At 37.1% G+C, this 22,379-nt stretch overlaps 1 pseudogene; it reads left to right on the top strand.

Annotated features, from left to right (window-relative positions):
* The first annotated feature begins 2,390 nt into the window (after nt 1-2,390).
* LOC102015219 lies at nt 2,391-3,735 on the top strand (annotated as a pseudogene).
* Nucleotides 3,736-22,379: the final 18,644 nt, after the last annotated feature.

Here is a 22,379-nt window from a genome sequence, read left to right on the forward strand (position 1 = left end):
CTTGACTTTGGTTTTAGCCATATTACTTGCCTTAGCCAATAGGATGTTAATAAATGTGATGCAGAGGAGGCTTGGTATGGACTCACACTCCTGACTTTGTCACAAGAGAAACGTGTTGTGGACAGCATCTGACATAAGAAGCATAAGGAAACATGGCACAGACCTGGCCCAACCTACAAGCTAGAGCTAAATCACCTGAGAGTCAGCCAACCTACCAACGCATGGGTGAGGAATAAACACTTATTTCTGAAAGACTTGAGTTTTAATATGAATTATTACAAGGAAAAACTGAATAAAGAAATGGTAGGTTGGGTGCTGTTTTAGTCACTGGGTGGCTTTTTATCTTAAAACTCTTAGAATTTTGGCTTTATATGATGAAAAAATTGATTTTATACTTTGCAGAATTTATATATTGAAAATAATATACCAATTTGGGTAGGCTTGATATGCACGCACATATATATATATATATACACATATATATATATATGTATGTATATATATACACATATATATATGTTAGCCACTACATGCAGGGCTTAAACAAGATAGAAACTTGTTTTCTACATTTAAGAAACCTAAGAATACATGATCCACACTGGTATAAATTATGGGGTAACTGGAATCTTACCTTTCTATTTCTGTCCTACCCTCTTCAGCAAGTAGCTTCTATCTTAAAATTGTTGGAAAGCCTGAGGTGTTAGATCTGTTTCCTCTGTATTCCTGGGGGCATGATGAAAGGAGACAGGAAGGCAAAGGAGGAAGACAGATAGATCTCCACAGGATTTCACTTAGACTACACTTACTAGAACATGTGATCATAACTGATAAAAATACTCTGAAAATTTTAGTCTTTAAATATATGCATGCTGTCCTAAATCAAATTATTTTGCTACTGAGGAAAGGAGAAAAGGGATGTTAGAACAAGCAGTTAGAACAACCATCTCTGCTCACCCTGTCTCTCTCATTCTGCATAAATGTTTACATTTCATTGTCTGAAATCAGATGCATTGTTCTAACACTGATGTGTGTAATATATTTTTTGAAACTGTTATTCAAGTGAAAGGCTATCTTCTTTCCAAAATATGGCAGTTATATCAATACTCTTGGTGAGAGTAGAGTCAGAGCACAATGAGTTTTGTAGGTAATAGTGAAGACTTGTGAATCATCCTTCCCCTACAAAGATAATACTCCAAGATTAAAATAGTCATGCATCATTAAATGACACAGATGCGTTCTAAGAAATGTATTCTTAGGTGATTTGATCACTGAACAAACCTCAGAGTATACCTACATGAACCTGATGCTATAGCCTACCATACACCTAGGCTGTCTGCCTATAATTTCTGTGCTATTGCTGTAGTCAGGGTTTGCAATGGAAGAGATTTAATACAAGACACATAATTCATAGGATTATTTTATAATATTCACCAAAAAAATCAAATGTAGAAGAATACAAGAGATCCATCCACACGTTAGAGATCTAAAGAATCCAGCTGAGGGCCTGGATCCCATGGCAATGCCCTGCACGAGGCCAGTTGAAGACCTAGAGCCCACGGTTATGTCCTCCACGAATCCAGCTGGAGGCCTAGAGCCCACAACAATGTCTCATGCAAGTCTGTATCAAGGATCTGCACTGGAAAGGCCAAAGTGTCAGTGACGGAAGCTTGAAAGTCTGCACCAGTGGGACCAGCACCAGTCTGCACCGTCTGTGACAACAGACTATGGGATCTGCACTGGAGCCTGGAAGCAACATTTAAGGTAAGGACCAGAGCTCCCCCAAAGAACACCTCAGCCATCTTCAGTGACAGTGAGGACCTGAGCTCCTCCGACAATGCGGACAGCTGAGTTCATATCAGGAAAACCATCATGACAAGCTTCTCTAGGAGAATCAACAGCACATCATCTTCCCCTCCAGTTCTCTTTTTATGATGTTGGTGACAATCCTCAGATGAGCCATCCACACCTAGCACCATGCTGACTCAGTTCAGCTGGGTGTTATGAGTTGACCATTAGTTAATCTACCACAGCTATACACCTGTAAATCATGCTACTGTACTAAATATTGTAGGCAAATGTAAAGAGGTATGTATCTCAATATATCTAAAAGTAAACTTATGGTATAAAAGATAAGAAATAGTGTACCTTCCTGGGCATACCTTCCTGCCATGAATGGAGCTGGCAGAGTACAGATTGCTCTGGGTGAGTGAGCAAGTGGGTGAGTGTGAAGGCCAAGGATGCATATGCTACACTCAATATATTTTAAGAAAGTTCATTTTTCAATAATAAATTAACTTGAGACAGAACTTTCCAGAATGCACTAAGAGATGGAGGAGCAGTGGCCACTCAGCCTGTGCATGGCCACAGCTCCTTCCTGTTTCCCTTAGAAAATGGTGAATGAATCCATTTACTATGATGTTTTGGGGGTCAAACCCAAACCTATCCAAGAAAAACTGAAAAAGGCTAATAGGAAACTGGCTTAGAAGTACTGCCCTGATAAGAATTCAAATTCAGGAGAAAAGTTAAACAGATTTCTCAAACTTATGAAGTTCTCTCTGATGCCTAGAGAAGGGAATTACATGGCAAAGGAGGAGAACAGGCAGTTAAGGAGAGTGGAGCAGGTGGTGGTTTCGGCTCCCCGTGGATATCTTTGATATATTTTTAGGAGGAGGAGGAGGAAGGATATAGAGAGAAAGGAGAGGTAAAATTGTGGTGCATCAGCTCTCAGTTACATTACATGGTTCATATAATAGTGCCACAAGGATACTGACTGTGCAAAAGAATGTGATTTGTGACAAACGTGAAGGCAAGGTGGTAAGGAAGGAGCTGTGGAGTGCTGTCCCAACTGACGAGGAACTGGAATGCAGATAAGAACTCATCAGATAGGACCTGGAATGGTTCAGCAAGTCCAGTCTGTGCACATGGAGTGCCAGGGCCATGGGGAACGCATCAGTCCTAAAGACAGATGTAAAAGCTGCAAGGGAAGGAAGATAGAGACAAGATTCTAGAAGTTCATATTGACAAAGGCATGAAAGATGGCCAAAAGATACTCTGCCTTTATCACCAAGTGAGTACCAAGTCACATAAGAACACATTTCTTAGAATGTATCTGTGCCATTTAGTGATGAATGACTATTTTAATCTTGGAGTATTGTCTTTGTGGGGCAAGGGTGACTCACAAGGCTTCACTATTACCTACAAAACTCATTGGGTTCTGACTCTACTCCCATCAAGAATATTGATATAACTGCCATATTTTGGAAAGAAGATAGCCTTTCACTTGAATAACAGTTTCAAAAAGTATGTTGCACACATCAGTGTTAGAACAATGCATCTGATTTCAGACAATGAAATGTGAACTACGCAGAATGAGAGAGACAGGGTGAACAGAGATGGCTAGCTGTTCTAACATCCCTTTTCTCCTTTGCTTAGTAGCAAAATAATAATTTGATTTAGGACAGCATGCATATATTTAAAGACTAAACTTTTCAGAGTATTGCCTTTATCAAAAGCTTTTTCTGCAAGAACCAGGACTGCAGCCAGGAGATATTATCATTGTGTTAGAGCAGAAGGACCATGCTGTTTTTACGAGCAGAAGACCTTTCCATGTGTATGGATATTTAGCTTGTTGAAGCACTGTGTGGCTTCCAAAAGCAAATATCTACTCTTGACAACGGAACCATAGTTGTCACCTCTCATCCAAATCAAATTGCCAAACATGGGGACATCAAGTGATTTATTTCACTTATGAGTATGGACTCAAGTCACATCCATTTCCCTATAAATGCCTCAAATTTATCCTTCATTACAGCTGAGTAGTATCCCATCGTATAAAAATACCACATCTTTTTTTCCATTCCTCAGTTGATGGGCATTCGGGTTGTTTCCAAGATTTTGCTATGACAAATTTTGCTGCTATAAACATGGGTGCACATATATCACTGTGGTATGATGTTTTCAATTCTTCTGGGAAAATACCCAGAAGAGGAATAGCTGGGTTAAATGGAACATCTAATCCTAGTTTTTTGAAGAATCTCCAGACTGATTTCTAAAGTGGTGGCACCAGTCTACATTGGCAACAGTGAAGAAGGTTTTTATTTTCATTCCCACAGCCCCTCTAGCATTTGTTGTTGGTTGATTTCTTGATGGTAGCCATTCTCACTGGGGTGAGATGGAATCTCAGTGTTGTTTTAATTTGCATCTCTTGAATGACCAATGATGTTGAACATATTTTCATGTATTAATTTGCCATCTGTGTTTCTTCCTCTGAGAAGTATGTATTCATCTCAGATGCTCATCTTTAGATTGGGTCTTGAATAATGGAGTTCTGACTTTTTAAAATTCTTTATATGTTCTAGATATAAGTCCTTTGTCTGAGGGACAGTTAGCTAAATTTTTTCCCCCACTCTGGGGCTTGTCTTTTCACTCTATTGTTGATTTCTTTTGATGTACAAAAGCTTTTCAATAGGATGAGATCCCAGTTGTTGATTCTTTGAAGTATTTCCTGTGCAATTTGTTTTTTTTGTTCATGAAGTCTCTGAGTACCCCTATGTCTTTAAGATTTTTACCCACTTTCTCCCGTGTTAGATTTAGTGTTTCAGTTTTAATATTTAGATCTTTAAACCATTTTGACTTTAGTTTGGTGCATTGTGACAGACATGGTCTAGTTTTACTCTTCAGCATGTAGAGAGCCAGTTTTTCCAGCATCATTTATGAAAGAGTCTATCTTTACTCAGTGAACTTGTTTGGCCCCCTTTTCAAAGATAAGGTGACAGTGTGTTTGTAGTTGTGTCCACATCATCTAATCTGTTCTACTGGTCCTCAGGTCTGTTTTTTTTTTTTGCCACTACCAGGTTGATTTTATTACAGTAGCTTTGTAGTATAATTTCAAGTCCAGGGATTGTGATTTCTCCTGCCTTACCTTTGTTGCCCAGGACCGCTTTTGCTATTCTGGGTCTCTTCTTGTTCCAAATGAATTTTAGGAATGTTTTCTCTAGTTCTGTGAGGTATGCCAATGGTATTTTGATCGAGGTTGCATTAAATGTATATAACAATTTGGGGAGTATGGCCATTATCACAATGTTGGTTCTTCCTATCCAAGGAATGAGCAAGGAATATCTTTTCATTTTCTGATATCCTCCTCAATCTCCTTTTCCAGAGTACTGTAATTTTCAATATATAGATCTTTTACTTCCTTTGTTAGATTGATTTCTAAGTATTTCATTTTTTGGATGCTTTTGTGAAGGGTGTGGTTTCCCTAATTTCTCTCTCAATGAGTTTGTTGTTTGTGTACAAGAATGCTATTTATTTTTGAGTATTGACTTTGTATTCAGCTACACAACTGAGGTTGGTTATTAAGTGTAGGAGTCTTTTGTGGAGTTTTTGGGGTCTTCTACATAGAGTGTCATGTCATCTGCAAATAATGATAATTTCACTTCTTCCTTTTCTATTCTTATTCCCTTTGTCTCTCTCTTGTCTAATTACTCTGGCTAATGATTCCAGAACTATGTTGAAAAGGGGTGGTGATAATTGACATCCTTGTGTTGCTCCTGATGTTACAGTGAAAGCTTTCAGTTTTTATCCATTTAGTATGATGTTGGTCATTGGTTTGTCATAGATTCTTTTATCAGAGTGATGCAAAGACCACCTATTCCTATTTTCTGTAGGGTTTTTATTGTGAATTAGTGTTGGACTTTATCAAAAGCTTTTTCTGCCTCTATTGAGATGATCATGTGATTTTTGTCTCTGGCTCTGTTCATAGAGTGTATTACATTTATTAATTTGCATATGTTGAGCCATCCCTGCATTCCTGAGATAAATCTCACCTGATCGTGGTGTATAATCTTGATGATTTGTTGAATTCTGTTTGCTAGTATCTTATTGAGGATTTTTGCATCTATGTTCATTAGAGAGATTGACCTGTTGTTCTCTTTTTTGGTTGGGTCTTTCTCTGGTTTTGGTATCAGGGTAATACTTGCCTCCAGGAATGAGTTAGGGAATATTGTTTCCCTTTCAATTTCATTAAAGAGTTTGAAGAATGTTGGTGTTAAATATTCTCCAAATTTGTTGTAGAATTCAGCAATGAATCCATTACAACCTGGGCATTTCTTTGTTAGTATTTTCAATCTCATTAACTGATATTGGGTTATTGAGAATTTTTATATCTTCTTGGGGCTGGGGATATAGCTCAGTGGCACAAACACCTGCCTGGCAAGCACAAGGTCCTGAGTTCAATCCCTGGTACTGCAAAAAAAAAAAAAAAAAAAGAATATTTTTTATCTTCTTGATTCAGCTTTGGTAATTGTGTTGGTTTGGGGCTTATCTTTGCAAGGAGAACACAATATAATACTGGACACATATTTTATAAGATTATCTATAATAGTCATCCAAAGAATGATATACAAGAGAGTGCAGGAAATCTGTCCACACACTAAGACCAAGGAATCCAGGACTCACGTCCTGCATGAGTCTTGCTGAGGACCTAGAGCTCATAACAATGCCTCCCACAAATCTAACTGGAGGCCCAGAACCCACAACAATATCTCACGCAGGCCTGTTTCACAGATCTGTGTTGTGAAGGCTCAAAGGTCAGTGGTGGAATCTAAGAAGTTTGTGCCAGTGGGATGAAGGATCTGAGCTAGCAGGCTGAGGGATCTGCACTGGAGCCGGGAAGTGACACTCAGAAGAACCAGAGCTCCCCCGAAGGGTACCACAGCCATTCTCAGCAACAGTGAGGTCCGGAGCGCCTCCAGTGATCAAGATGGCTGAGTTTCCATCAGGGAAGCCAACGCAGCAAGTTTCTCTAGGAGACGGGCAGTGCACCATCTTCTCCTCTAGAGCCAGGAAGCGATGCTCAAAGTGAAGACCAGAGCTCTCCCAAAGTGAACCAAAGCCATTCTCAGTGCCAACAAGGTCCTGAGCTCCTCGGAGGATGAAAACAGTCGAGTTCATCAGGAAAGCCAGCATGATGAGCTCCTCCAAAACAACTAACAGCTCCTTATAGTTCCTACCAGCTCCCAACAGCCTTTCTCTGCTCCCAACAGCCTAACTTCTTCTCCAGTTCTGCCACTTATGCTGCTGGCAACAGTCCTCAGGTGAGCCTCCCACACCCAGCACCATACTTGCTCAGTTCAGCTGGGGGTTATAAGTTGACCACCAGTTATCAATCCACCACAGTAATTCATACATCTCTAGGAATCTGTCCATTTCTTGTGTGTTTTCCATCCTATGAGGGTAAAGATTTTCAAAGTAGGTATTGATGATCTTCTGAAGTTTCATAGGATCTGTAGTGATTTAACCCTTATCATTCCTCAGTGCATGAACTTGAGTCCTTTCTTTCCTTTTCTTGATCAGATTGACTAAGGGTTTATCAATTTTATTTATTATTTTGAAGAACCAACTTTTTGATTCATTAATTCTTTCTATTGTTTTCTTGGTCTCCATTATGTTAATTTCTGCTATGACCTTTATAATTTCCTTCCTTTTATGGGCTTTGGGTGTGTTCTTTTTCTAGAAGCTTGAGGTGTAACATTAGGTTATTTATCTGTGCTTGTTGTGTTTTCCTGATGTGAGAATTCACCACTATAAATTTCCCTCTAAGTATTGCTTTCATTGTGTCCCATAAGTTCCAGTATATTGTACCTGCATTCTCATTTAGTTGTAGATATTGTTAAATTTCTTCTTTAATTTCATCTGTGACCCATTGGTTGTTTAGGAGGGTATTATTTAATTTTCATGTATGTATTGAGTTTTTGAGGTTTCTTTTGCCACTAATTTCCAATTTCATTGCACTACTGTCTGATAGTAAGAATGGGATAATTTCAGTTCTTTTGCATTTATGTAAGCATGTTCTTTGGGATAGTATGTAGTCTAATTTAGAGAACATTCCATGTGAAGCTGTGAAAAGTGTGTATTATGATGATGTTGGGTTGAACAGTCTGAAACATCTACTAAGTCCACGTGTTCATAGGTTTGGTTCAGTTCTGATATTTCTTTGCTAATTTTTCTTGTCTAGTAGATCTATCTCTTTGTGGCAAAGGGATATTGACATCTCCTATTACAATTGCATTATTGCTTATTTGATTTTTCATGTCTATTAATAGTTGTCTTATACAGTTGGGTGCTTCTATATTTGGTGCATATATATTTAGGTTGTTATCTCTTCTTCTTGAAGTTTTCTCCTTCTGACCTTCTTTATCCCTTTTGATCATTCTTGGTTTGAAGTTGACATTGTCTGAAAACAAGATAGCTACCTTCACTTTTTTCTCAGTTCTTACTGCATGGAAGATTGTTTTCCATCCTTTGATTTTCAGTCTATGAATTTCCTTTCCAGTTAAATATGTTTCTTGTGTACATCATATTGTTGGATCTTGTTTCTTGATCCACTCTGCCAAAGGAGCTGTTTCCTTTGACTGATGAGTTGGGGCCATTTACATTGATGGTAATAACTGATATGTATTTGCTTATTTTGGTCATGGTATTTTCCTGCTGTTGGTTCCCTGATTTTTCCCTCTGTTTAATTACTTGCTCTGCCTGGTGGTTTCTTTCTGTTTTTGTTGTTAGAATTGTGGTAAATTTTCTCTCTTTCTAGGATATCTTTGAATACTCTTTGTAGCATTGATTTGGTGTTCAGGAATCTCTTCAGTTATTCTTTGTCATGGAAGTATCTTATTTCTCCATTAATTTTGAAAGATAGTTTTTCAGGGTACATCAATCTGGGTTGGAAGTTTTTTCTTTCAGGACTTGAAATACTTCACATTAAGCTCTTCTTGACTTGAGGATCTGTGTTGAGAAGTCTGCCTTGATTCTGATAAGCTTTCCTTTATAGGTGTTCTGTTTCTCTTATCTAACAGCATTTTATAGTCTATGCTTATTCTGAATTTCTGGAATCTTGATTATTATATGTCTTGGTGTAGTTTTATTTTGGTCATGGCTGTTTGGAGTTCTATATGCTTCATTTATTTGTATGTCAAGGTCTTTATCTACACTTGGGAAATTTTCTGCCATTATTTCTGTGAGAAATTTTTTAAAATGTCATTTGTAGTGTCTCCAGCTTTCTCATTGACCCCAATCAATCTTATGTTATTCTCCTTTGCATCATATTGTAGCTGTTGGATTGATTTTTCACCGTCTCTTGCCATTTGTAAGATCTTTCTTTTCATTACCACTAGCTGCAATTCTGTCTTTAAGATCTAAAATCCTAGCCTTTCTTTTGTTCAACCTGTTGCATATACTTTCAGTGGAGGTTTCAGTCTCTTGGATTTCTGTTTGGATCTGTTTCATGGATTCCATTTCCTTCCTATTCTGAGCATATTTTGTTTCCATCATTTTTCTAAGCTCATCTATTCTTTTATCTGTATCTTCTCTGATTTTAAGCATTATTTCTTTCTGTACCCAAGAGAGATTATTTTCTCCATAGCCTTTTCCACTTCTTTTTTCACTTCTGCTGCCATCATTTCAGAAACTTCCAGTGTTTGACTTCCAATTTCATCTATCTCCTTAAATTCTGGCCTTGTCTGGGTGGACTAGGGGTCTGGGGTTGCATTTTGCTTCTGCATCTTGTCATTTTCTATTTTCTCTTTTTTATATTGTTTTCTATGTTGATATTCACCAGTTTCTTATGTTATATAGCTTTATTGCTAGTATTAAAGTTTCCCTAGAGGGTGTTTGTTCTTCAGAGATGTCCTCCAGATGTAAGTGGTCTCTTATAGCTATCCTATGACTCTACCTCCCAATTTGTAAATGATGCAAGATTACTATTTGGCTCAGCTCTTAATCCTTTGGTACTGGGCTTTAATGATGATTATTACCTTATATAATCAAATTGTTATCATTCAGGGAAGAAAAACTGTTTATAACATGTATGACATCCTGGCTAAAGTAGTACATTTAGTAATAACAATAGTTTCAGGTACAGTTTAACTATTGATAAACTATGATAACATTAACCTATTACCTCTGACCACAGGAGAAAACTCTAAAATCATATAACAAAATCAAACATATACTGTGCACTTGTATGCATTGATTTTCCCCTTAGTTGGGTGATTTTACCCTTCTGTGGGGAGCAGGGGAGTTAAAATGGGTAGGGGATAGGCTAAAGTGATGAGTGAGCTCAAATATAGTAGAGTCAAGGCTGGAGATTAAAGGATAATCACCCTAGTTTTGAGAAACTGGAGGACACAGAAGGGAAAGAATGAAATAGAATATGGAGGTGTAGTCAGAGAGGGCAGAGACCATATTTACTCACTTGAAAGTTTAAATTAAAGAAATAGTTAAGGAAAGAGGGAAAGAGCATCTATAGTAGAGAATGAAAAGGAAAGATAAGTAACTTAAACATTGAAAAAAGAAGGAAGAAAGAGAATTAAAAAGAAAAAAAGAGAAGAAAGGAAGAAAAAGAAGACCAGAGAAAAAGAGGAGAGAAAAAAGGAAAAAAAATCCAAAATATAAAAATAACTACAGACTATAGAACAAAACAAGATGACATCAAACCAGATGAGAGGGCCAATCAGACAAAGAAGGGAGAATAAATGTAGTAAAATACCTGTGGTGTTTATAGCTCTGTGACAGTGTCCATGTTTAATCCTAGAAGTATGTTGGGTATGGCTTCTGGATTGGGGGCTGGGACTGGGCTTCTGTTGGTGGAGTTCTCCAGAGCCCATCTGCTGGCTCCTTGCTTTTGCTTCAGGCACTTCCAGTTTCTGGTCTCACTGATTGCTGTACCCTCCAAAGTGCAATTGTGCTTGTGCTCCTGGAGCCAGAATGTTGTCCTGTGTCTCAGGTCTTAGGGTTCCTGTCAGTCTACTTAACAAAGGTGTGTCCTTACACTCCTCTTATAGGTCCTGCTGTTCCAAAGACAACAGAGGAATCAGTGGAGGAGACAATGGACTCTCACTCCTCTTGGAGACACTGCTGTCCCAGGGATAATGGAGAAAGTACAGAGCTCAGCTTTACTCTCCTCTCACAGACCCTACTATCCCAGAGATCTTATATTAATCTTGATTGTCAACCTGATTGGCTTGAAAGATGCCTAAGTGAATAGTAATGGACATTTCTGTGTGTGTAACCTTGGAGACTATATCTGGTCCCTGGTTACCTCCTTTTGGGTTTCTTTTACTTTCTGCTACTAGAATGCCAAGAGTTGAGCTGTTTTCCCCCACCACACCCTCCTGTTATGGGGTTTCTGACTTGGAGCCAGCTGATCATGAACTGAAACCTCTGAAACCATGAGCTAAAATAAATCTTTTTTCCAAGTTGTGTATGTCAGTTTTATATCTGTGTGCATGTGTGTGCATGCATGCTCTTTTGTCCCAGCAATGAGAAACTTCCTACTATAGATGGCTACAGTACTACCAAGTGATAGGACTTTTTCAGCTTTATTATAATCTTATGGGACCACATGGTGTCTGTCACTGACTGAAAGGTCAATTCTATAGTGCTCAACTATATTTAAATCTGCCATACTCAGAGTATCTATTTTACAAGGGAGAAATCCTCTAAACTTTCACCTTTAGAATCTATTTTATACAGTTCTGTCATTTCACCTCCTAAGAAGGTATCGAGTTGTAGAAAACTATGGTTATGTCAACAGGTTTCTAGTTAGCAGAGGCAGAACCTCTGCTCTGGTCCCTTTTCTCTCTGTTTAATATCCCTGTAGTCACTTTGACTTGTCTGTTGGCAAAATTACCCAGCCATGATGACTTAAACTATCTCTTGGAATAGGTAACTTCTACCAAGGGCTGCTTTCTTCCTTTAAATGTTGATTTTTAACTAATTGATTCACCAAGAATCACCTCAGTTCTAGTTTTGGGGATCCCTGTCTCTTAAGTACTTTCAACATGGTTTCACATTCTTTATCCCACAGAGAAGCTGCCCTACTGATGATTTGAAATAAACTTCTGATCAGTCATTAATATCCTGAGCATGTATAATTCACATTCAGAGCTTCAGGATCAAGGGAAAAGATAAAGACACACATTAAACTTTATAGTGTATTTCCTAGCATCATTTACAAAATAAAGTGTTGTGTCTCCTCTATTTATTGCCCTGAAAAATTTAAAATAGAAATTTATTTAAACTTTTTCTTCATTTCTCTTATAAGCAAATGATTTATGTGCTAAGTATATATTTTATGAGCTTTAAATACAGTGACTGAGTTCCTTTGTAGCTGCTTAGTGTTGCTATTTATAAGTATAAAGTGACTGTGTTCCATTAAAAGTAAAACTATTAATTTTAACACCATCCTGATTTCTGCAATGTAAGATAGAAAAAAATGTGCATCTCAGAATCAGTGAAATATAATTTAGCAGAATTTTAAAGAGTAATTACTAGCACAAGATCTAAATTATAAGTTAGAAAGCTTATAGATAGAGGAATACATAAAATTCAGGAGATTATAGTCAGGAGTTAAAGATATTAGTGACTTTCAGTTCTAGAAAACATAAAACCTGTTTTAATCTTTGATGCACATAGCTTAGATGTACCAAAGATTATTAGTTTATGTGCATCAAAAGATTAACAAGTCTCAATCTTTATCCTTATCAGACGTCAAGAAGGTAATGGCGTAAAGTGAAAATACACATTTTCAAAGGCATGGAGTTAACTGATATTTAACTGCCCTTGGCAAACCAGCGAGGACAGAAGTTAACAAGTGCTCTATTAGTAGATATGAGATGAGAAATCTGACAGACAGGATATAGAGAATGGTCGGAAAATAGATTTGTGCCTCTTGGTATGCATGGGATTGGTGAGAGGGCTTGTTCCTGAGTGTCACCCTTCAGTGGGTCTGCATGAGGATCAAAATCTGCATTCTGAATAAGTCCTGCCCACCTGGTTACTCTGATGTATGTATTCCACAGAGCACAGAAGTACAGGTGGGAAGGAATTAGTCCTGGTTTTTATCAACTACCTGCAGCTCACCAAATATACCTTGAAGTGCACCCCATTTCTGCCATCAAAAAGCTTTTTAATAAAGCTTACCCTGTGCTGTTCAGACTTGTAAGTTAATTTTCTAGCTAATATGCTGAAAGAAAAATAAATCTGTCTCCTGAGACTTAACTGATCTTGATTTTTAAATATTAGCATGTTCTTCAAGTGCTGTGAAGCTGGAAAGTGCTAAAAAGGCTCCAAGATTAGTCATTTCTCTAAAAAAAATGTTTCCAGTGGCACAATACTTAGCTTGAAAGATGAAAATTTCCACAAGGCATTTTTCCTGTATTTTGTAATCATCTATGTGAATTCATGCCAACTTCACTTTTTAAAAAGACATTGAAGGAAACATTTCTAAACTGAGTTGAAAGTAATTTCAACATACCTTTGACACCTACTTGCACTAATTTAACCCCATTTGTCTCTTAGTAGTTCCTGAGCATTCCAGCTGTTAACATTACATCTAATTTTTGTAAGTCAGCCCATGTCAAAGCAAGCCTAATCCTTTTCATGTTAACCCACACCAGCTCAAAGCTGCTTTATATCAACAGGTACAACAAAGTTTCCAACCTTGCAGGCTTGACTTGTGATTATGAATGCAGGCACATAGACCCTCCCTGCATTAGTACTTGGTGTAGAGTGGAATTCTGTATGGGATAGGTCAGGATTGAACTTCATCCAAAGTGCTTTGGTTACAGAAAAGAAAAAGTCTTGGTTATATGGTAGTGGTGCTTGAGAAGTATCCGAAAGTTAGCTGACTATTACTTAGACCTCTATATTTTTTGGTGTAAGAAAAAGTAAATGTTATGGGCCACAGTTAGTGGCAGGTCATGGAAACTGGAACCGGACAGGAACTGTGAGATCCATACCCTAACGCCTTGGATGGAGGTGTATGTCAGCTACCTTTTTCTGTCTCAACTTTTTCTATTTCAAGACAAAATGAAATTTTAAAGAGACAAATGCTCTTATTCTTTTTATGTAGAAATTTTTTTTGGTTTTCTGCTTGTGCCAACTATGTCTTGAAAGTTTGACACAGATTTTTTTTTTTTGTCTGATGCTCTGACCTGATTTAAAACTAGCCAGTAAGGTAGAAAGAACTTGTAGTGAGAGATGGGTGATTTTTATACTGACATATTTAGCATTGTTATAGTAGCACACTTTCAAGAATTCCGGCTGTATATGCAGAATGCTACCAAATGAAGATGGCTATTTCTGCTGTTTTAGTTAACACTGTGCACTATATGCAATTTAATTAGAATTTGGGAACAGATTACATTTTAGTTAAATAAAATGAGTGCAAAGAGGCATTATAGTAAGCTATGCGAGTTAAATGTCCACCTTAAAAAGCCAAAAATTAATGAAAAGGAATAAAAAAGAAATAGTTTTAATCCATATTATGGATCTCTGCTCTTAGATAAAAAGAATGTTATGTTCCCTCCCTCACCAGAGAAACTTATATTCTAAGGGAGAAAAATAACTCTCAATGCTATATGAAATATAATTTCAGTCTTATGAGAGCATTGGGGAGAGTAATTTTGTTTTATAAATTGGGAGAAACTTCAGAGGATTATGTTTAAAACAAATTCAGATTCAGTGAAAATGTCAAGAATCTTTCTGTTTTTACAGTATAAACATAGTAGCATGACTTTCCTTTTCTTTTCTGAACAGTGAAAAATATCTTTTATTGAGCTTGTTTAAAATAATTACTCCTATGAAACAAACATCCCACTTCCTATTTTTTCCAACTGAGATAATGATTTCCTTTATTAAAAAATATTCTTTTGTCAGTCTTTTTGTTAGGTGTATTTCATATAATTCATGAATTTTTCTATATCACTCTTTGGGTAGGAATGCTTTCAAAAAGTCTTTGTATTCATTTTCTTCTAGAAAAAATCACTTTATAATCTTGTCTATACTGTAATTCACTTTTCTCTTTCCACCTTGCCTGTCTCTAATTTTATTCCTTTTTTTAGGGGGTAATATTTCAGTATTCAAGTATCAAAAACTGGGAATAATGCGTACATACTGATATCTTTACTTTTTCTTCCTAAATGCACTTCTTTACTTGCAAAAATAAACATACTGCTAAAGATCAGTTCTATTTACTAATTATAATCACTATTTCATTTACAAATGGGAGGAAAGATGAGATCAAGATATTTCCAATGACACAGGGGCACCTTATAATGAATTCAGAAAATAAAAATGCTAACTTCCTAGATTGTTCCTGTTTGAAACATCCAAGATTTGTTTTGGAGCCCTCACAATTTCTGAGAAAATGGTCTCTGGTTTGAGACTCTGAGAAAAAAATGTTAAAAGAGAGAAAATCTTAATGAATTAGATTGATCTCTAGGGATTTGAAAACCAGGCAGAAGATCTAAAGATGAAAGGAAAGATTTGATTCTGCACTGAATTATAAGCTTTGAAAGAAATTAGAGTGTAATTTTGTTCAGCTAGAGATATGGATCCACAGCCTAAATTAGTAAAGCTCTGATAACTATTACCTTTTAAAAAGTATTTCTAAGAACTATGTCAATTTTGAACAATTATCTTGAGGTACAGGTGTACTATGAAAGACCTGAACAAAATATAGCAAAGGTAAACAGTACAGAGCGAACATCACTTGCAAAAAGAAAAAAAAGGAATCTAAGAGGCATGCCAGTCACATTATTTGTTTTTGTCTCAGGCACAGTAAGAAGGAAAGGCGCAAATCAGATGTAAAGGTATAAATAAGATGCAAAGGTGTAAATCAATAAGTAAATAAGTCATGCCTTGTTTATTTTGGCCTTACAAAAGCACCTATGTTCTGCTTTTGAGGAAGCTTATAGGGCACCTTGGATTTCCTTGCTCTGCTTTTGAGAGGAAGGTCACACCTATTTAACTAGGCCCCAAAGAACAACATTTTAGTATCTGCATCACTGGCAATATCCTCAAGCGTAGCTAAGTACAGTTGGCAACCAAACTTGGCCAGTTAATCTCATTGCTGCTCACGGGTTAGTTTCTAGGAATAATCTACCCACTAAAAAAAAAAGAAAAAAGAAAAAAAGTGGTTTTTCTTTAGTTAGTAAAGAAACACCTGATTTATCCAATTTCCAAGTGAATAACTACCTGATTTTCTTTGAGAAATTTAGAGGGGGCCCTCTGCTAAAACAATGAACTGAATGCATGCTTTTATCTCTCGTTTTCCCAGAAAGTCTGCCAGGAGTAAAGAGATAGGGGAGGATAAGCCCTTGGGGACACAGGGACAAAGGGCAAGAGAAAGTGGGATCTGAGGGACAGATGATGGCAGTTGTACCTGATTTAGCAGATCCTGGAGAACTGCACAAGAAACCCTGGGTGGAAAAGCTCAGAGGCTCATTGCTCTGTACTGCAGAATCTGCAAAAGCTCATGGATTCTTGACCCCAGTAACTCTGGAAGTAGAATACAAATAAGCCTTAAAAAATGGTTGCAGATTTGTTTAAAATGACCAATTCTGCCTTTACTCCTAGGTGAAACACCAATGAAATGACTGTTTTGTTTTAAGGAATACGCTCAAAAGGACCAAAACAAAAGCTAACCAAATGAGCAAAAACCATGTTTTTATGTACTTTCTGTTAGAAATTCTTCCTGGGAATCTAAGGAAAATTATTATAGGTGGTATATTTTTAAATTTGTGTTTGCTAGATTTTTTTTGCTGGTTTACAAACATTTCACTAATATTTGGCTACTAATCTTGTAACTGATAATTTTGCTAAAACTCAGTTTTACTTCATTATTTCTTTACATAATCTATATGGTTAGTTATAATATCTTAGGCAGAATTCCTTCAGGTTTTCCATTTCGCAGATAACTTAATCCTTATAACTTTTGTTCTGGCCTCTGATTGTGTTGGCTATGGTATTTAGTTCAGTGTTGAGTAGCAATATTTGTATTAAGGATGATTGTAGTGATGTACCATTAATTATCATGTTTGTTATACATTTTCTCTACATATTTTTTCAGGTTAAAGGAATTCCTATTAATAACTTGTTCATTAAGAATTGGTATCAAAAATTATTATTAAATGTTATCAACTATTCCATACTTACCAAAATTGTAGTTTTCTCCTTTTATATATCAATTATTACATAGTAGATTTTAAAATGTTAGGTAACTTGCATTTTTAGAATGTATCCAACTCAGTGTTTACCCTTTATGAGCTATGAGCAAAATGTAAGGTGAATGTTTGTTTTAAAAACATTACAGCAAGTGACACATTGCCTTTAATATTCTCCTTTCATGTTTTTAAAGATGTAATTTAAAAATGCAGTGAGTGCTGCTGCTGACTGCCATCCAGTGGGAAGGTGGGCTCATAAAAACATTAATGCCTGTCCTCATACACGTGCTTCGCTGAATCTGGTACCATGTACCGTCTGGCTCTTCCCCATAGTCAAAATGATCATGAAGGTAGCCATGCTGAATTGGTCAGGATATCAAATTGATGGGGAGTATTTTGAGGCAAGATGTTATTTACTGCAATAAATTTTAAAAAATTAAACACTGTATGTTTCAATTACACCTTACATAAGTTAACTCAATTTGCTTTTTTCTTTTCAGAATTTTTGACCCCTGCATTAGTAAGATTGTTCTGATTTTTCTTTTTATTCTTTACCTTTGATAACAAAAGAAATGAGAGACACAGATTGGGCTGTCTTCCCTTCGATTGGATTAGTTAAAAGTTCAGGTTTACAGTTACCTTTCTTTGAACCCTGCCTGGAAGTCTCCTGGGAAACCAGCTGGGCCTGCTGTTTTCCTTGGGGGAAAATTAGGAGCTATTGGTAACCACTTTGATCTTTATTTCTGGACCAATTTTGTGTCAATTTTGGTAACTTTTAAACTTATTTGGTTAATTCTGCCTAGTTTTTCAAATGGACTAACGTATTTCTTTGTCATTTTGATCTCTGCGGCCTGCTATACTCCTTTCGCGTCTTGAATATTCTGTGCTCCTGATTTCCTGAGTCAAAGTGGCCTGTTTTTCAGACTCATTTAGTTTTATTTAAATGACTTCTTCTGGTTTCATTGATCCAAAATCCTGATGTTTTTACTTCATTCTTCTCTACTCCTATTTTTATCATTTTACTACCTCTACATTTTCCGCATTTATTTTGCTCTTCTGTTTTAATGTCTTCAATGCTTAGGTGATTGGCTTTGAGTTTGCTTATTTTCTAGTGTAATTGCTTTAGGCCTTGCGTTTCCTTCCCTCCAAGACTGTTGTCTGTGTTCCCAAAGTTCTGAGCTGTAGTTATTAATTAACAGACACTGCTGCAGTTGCACGTGCTGATTTCTCTTCATCGGTGTTTGTTTCCATGTGTGTTCACCATTTTTTATTGCAATTTTATGATCTTTGTAACGGTTGCATTTAAAGTACATTTTTTCCTAACAGTAGTACTTGGGCCAATTGCCAACTTTGGGATCCTTTTACACTCAATTTTTCAGGGATGGGGGTGTTGTTAAGTGGTAGAGCACCTAGCATACACAGGCTTTGAGTCTGATCCCCAGAACCACAGATAAGAGAAGAAAAGCAAAACACCCTCAATTTCATTTAGGTTTTTCTAGGCGGTATAAATTTCAGTGGCAAACTCATGGGAGTATTGCTCATGGTTAAGACCATGCAAAGAGAACCTTTTTATTTATTTCCCACAAATCTAAAGAGAAAGTTAAGACAGGCACCTTTTCATTTATGGGGCACATTTACTTTCTTACCCATGGTGGGTATCATGTGTCAAGGGACCTTGGCTTCATGCAAGTGTGCCTGGTCCTCCCTTCTGTTCTTCTTTGGCACCCGGCTTTGGCGTCTGTTGCTCAAATACAATGAAAACCCAGACCAGAGGTTATAATAACTGGCTGATGCCCTGGGGATAGTGCTGGCTGGAGCGGGGGTGGGCTTAGCTAATCCTTGGGGAGTCGCACTTTCTCATTGTTTGTCTCTTCTCGTTCCACTTCCTTATGTCCAGCTCAGCTATTTTCTGAAAAAGATTTCTAAAAATACTTACTTTGTATTATTTTTCTTGTTCCTGAAGGGATTTCTGCACATGTAGTCTGGCATACTTCTGGAAACTAAAGACCCAATTTATGACACTTTTTGTTGCAACCTATAAAAAACCCAGATCAGTTTGCCCTAAATAACAGAGACATAATTAGAAACTCCAGAAATACAGTGGTTTTTTTGTTTAGCCTGATTTGGCATACAAATTATATCTGAGAAGCAGGAAGCTTCTGTCTCTCCCTCTGCCTTTTATGTCAGCTTCACTCCAAGCCTGACATGATCACAAAATGGCTCTAACTGCTCATAAACTACATGCTTCACACACACAGGTAGAGAGCCACCCGCTTCTCCAGCCATCCAAAAAGCTTCCTGAACTTTCCCCATGGGCAACCACTGAACCAAATCCAATAAGAGGAATGTCATGCTCTGATCGACTTAGTCCTGACTTCCTAACACCTGTGCTGTGTTAAACGACTAAGTCTTTTTGAAATCCCTGTTGCTAAAAGATAAAAAATTTACATTCATTTTAAAAGACAAATTGTGATGCATTTCATTCTGACTTAAGATACATGATAATTTTATACAGTAATTCAGCAGAGCAAAGAAAGTTTACATTAATTCCAATAATTCCATTAATTTAACAGCAAATGTCAATACCAGGGACCACTCATGACTAATTCTGAATTTCAATAATTTAAAAGCAAATGATACATATTTATACATAAAATAGAATACAGTAGGTTTGTTTTTCTTTTTTCTATGTATTTTTCTGCATCAACTGTTTAACCTTTTAGGATGCAGGTTCTCATGCAGCCAAATTGTGTTGAAAAGTTGTAACACAAAAAAAAAATTTTTAGGATGAATTAAAAGTGTTGAACAAATGCTTTGAAAAACATGCAAGTGATTTCTTTCTTCTTTGTTTTGGCATACTTAAGCAGAGTGGGTCGTTTTGGGTTGACCAAAATATTGTGAACAGTTTTGGTTTGATTCATATGACATTTCTGACTAGAACTGTTCTGTCAAGTGCATTGATGAGCAGGTGTTGGCCTGGAACCAGTATATCAAAAGTATTACTTCTGTCATTTATTGCTTGTATTATTTAATATTTCTACTATTATTTTTGTTGTTTATTTAGTGTGCTTTGAGGTAAAAAGGAAAAGCTTCCGAGGAGAAACAGGAATTTTGTCTGAACCTGGTATAACTTCCAGAATCATGACAGCACAGAGCAGAACACTTCACAGGAGACAGGTCTGCCCTTTGGCCAAGGAAGTGAGCTGCTCGGACTGACTAATGTTATTCAAGGCTTGGGCTGGGGATCAGTCCCCCCAAATGTCCTAGTACTGCATGAATGGGGAGAAGAGAATGATTATCAGGGAGACATGCTTTCTTCAGCAACTTTTTTGCAGTCTTCCTCCAAATCCAATTTAGTCTAAGATGCCACTTGCATCGGTGATGGAACATATCATTTCTATAATAATCAAGGACCCTTTTCTGTTTCCATGTGATCATGAAAGGCCAGAAAACTAGGGGAGGTATGATGAGTCATGGACATTGTTCCTTGCTCCCTTATGTTGCTATAAAGCCTTATCTTCTAATATCCTCCACACACTAAGCTCAGGGTGACTCAGCCATTCAATCTACAAAACGCAGACCTTGCCTCTGATCCCCAAGCCCCAAAATATAACACTCAGCCTCCTTGTCTACTTCCCTCCTTCCAAAATATTTTTTCTTCTTGTTCCCTGTCCTGAAGCTTTGCTTCCAGTTTTGTGCACCATTCTGCACTTTAAAAAACTTATTGAGATGTAATTCACATATGAAAATATTTACCCATTTACAGTGTACGATGTAACGGTATTCACTGTATTTGCAGAACTCTGCGGTGGTTGTCATAATTCATTTCAAAAATTTATTCATTTATTGGTTCTTTTGAGACAAGGTCTCACTATGCAGTGTAGCCTGGCTTTGAACTCACTTACCTGACCCAAGCTGGCCTTGAACTCTTGGCTATCCTCCTGCCTCACCTCCTGAGTGCTGAGATTACAGGCATGGGCCACCACGCTGGCCACAATTCATGTTAGAGCATGTTTAGCATCTCACAAAGAAATCCCCTACTCATTTGCATCATTCTCCACTTTTTTGAGGTGGTGGTGCTGGGGATTGAGTCCAGGGTTTCACACACGCTGGGCAAGCACTCTGCCACCGAGCTGTATCTCCAAATCTTTTTATGTTTTATGTTGAGATAGGATCTTGCTAAGTTGCCCAGGCTGGCCTTGAAATTTGCAGTGCTCCTGACTCAGACACCCGGGTTCATTCGCCATTTTTCTTTAGCTCCCCAACCTCTCGAAGCCTTTGGCAACTACTGATCTATTTACTTCCTGTATCCCTACATTTGCCGCTTCTGGTATTTCATGTAAATGAAGACATAAAATGTGGAGTCTTTTACACCTGTGTTCTTTCCACTTAACACAATCATTTGTGTTCTTTCCACTTAACACAATCATCCACTTAACACACTCATTTCACAGCATTTTCCTGTTTATAGTTGTGTAATATTTCATTATATGGATATACTACATTTTGTTTACTATCTCACCAATTGATGGGCTTTGAGGTATTTTCATTTAAGGCTGTCATAGATAATCCTGCTCTAAACTTTTGCATAAATATCTGGTGTGGACAAATGTTTTCATTTCTCTTCAGCAAATTCCGAGGACTCTAATTGTTGAGCTGTATTTTATTTTTCACATTTTAAAAAATGGCCAAGTTGTTTTCCAAAGTGGGTAGACTGTTATGTATTTGTACAAGCAGCTGTTATGAGGATTCCAGTTTCTCCATATTCTTACCAAAACTTGTTACTGTTTACCCTTTGAATCCTAGCCATTGTAGCAGGTGTGCAGTGGTATGGATTGTATTTTAAATGTTTAATTAGTTGATTATATTTAAAATGAGAGAACACCTGGGCTTCTGTGATCTAGAAATACCCAGATGTTGTAGCAACACTGGGCCTCAGTCTTAAGGCAGTAGTAGCCAGTCACTTCTGTGGACGTAACTACCATTCTTTTCAGAACAGCATGATCTCTCAGCTTTTGTGTCACATCTTAGTTTATGAGCCTGACACAGAGACTCAGCGTCATCCCCATTTTTCTTCATAGAGGTGTTGTAGGTTTTTTTGGAGGTGAGAAGTATTTGGTGTCCCATGTCTCTAGAAAAGTAAAGAAAGAAATGACCATGGAAAGGGTAATATAATTCAGGAAAATAGGATTGGAGACTACCTTTCATGTGTGAAGTTGTCTTTGTCAAAAGAATGCAATTTAAGACATTGTTACAAGCAAACCATAGAAAGACAGCACATGAAATTTTTTAAAAATGAGAGGACAGAAATTCAGGTGGAATTTTATTCTGAAAGCAAATAAGGAAGTGTTACTATAAAATGAGTCATTTTTTTAA

This window comes from Chinchilla lanigera, unplaced genomic scaffold (assembly GCF_000276665.1).
Source record: "Chinchilla lanigera isolate Chin_1 unplaced genomic scaffold, ChiLan1.0 scaffold00101, whole genome shotgun sequence".
In the NCBI taxonomy this organism is placed as follows: domain Eukaryota; kingdom Metazoa; phylum Chordata; class Mammalia; order Rodentia; family Chinchillidae; genus Chinchilla; species Chinchilla lanigera.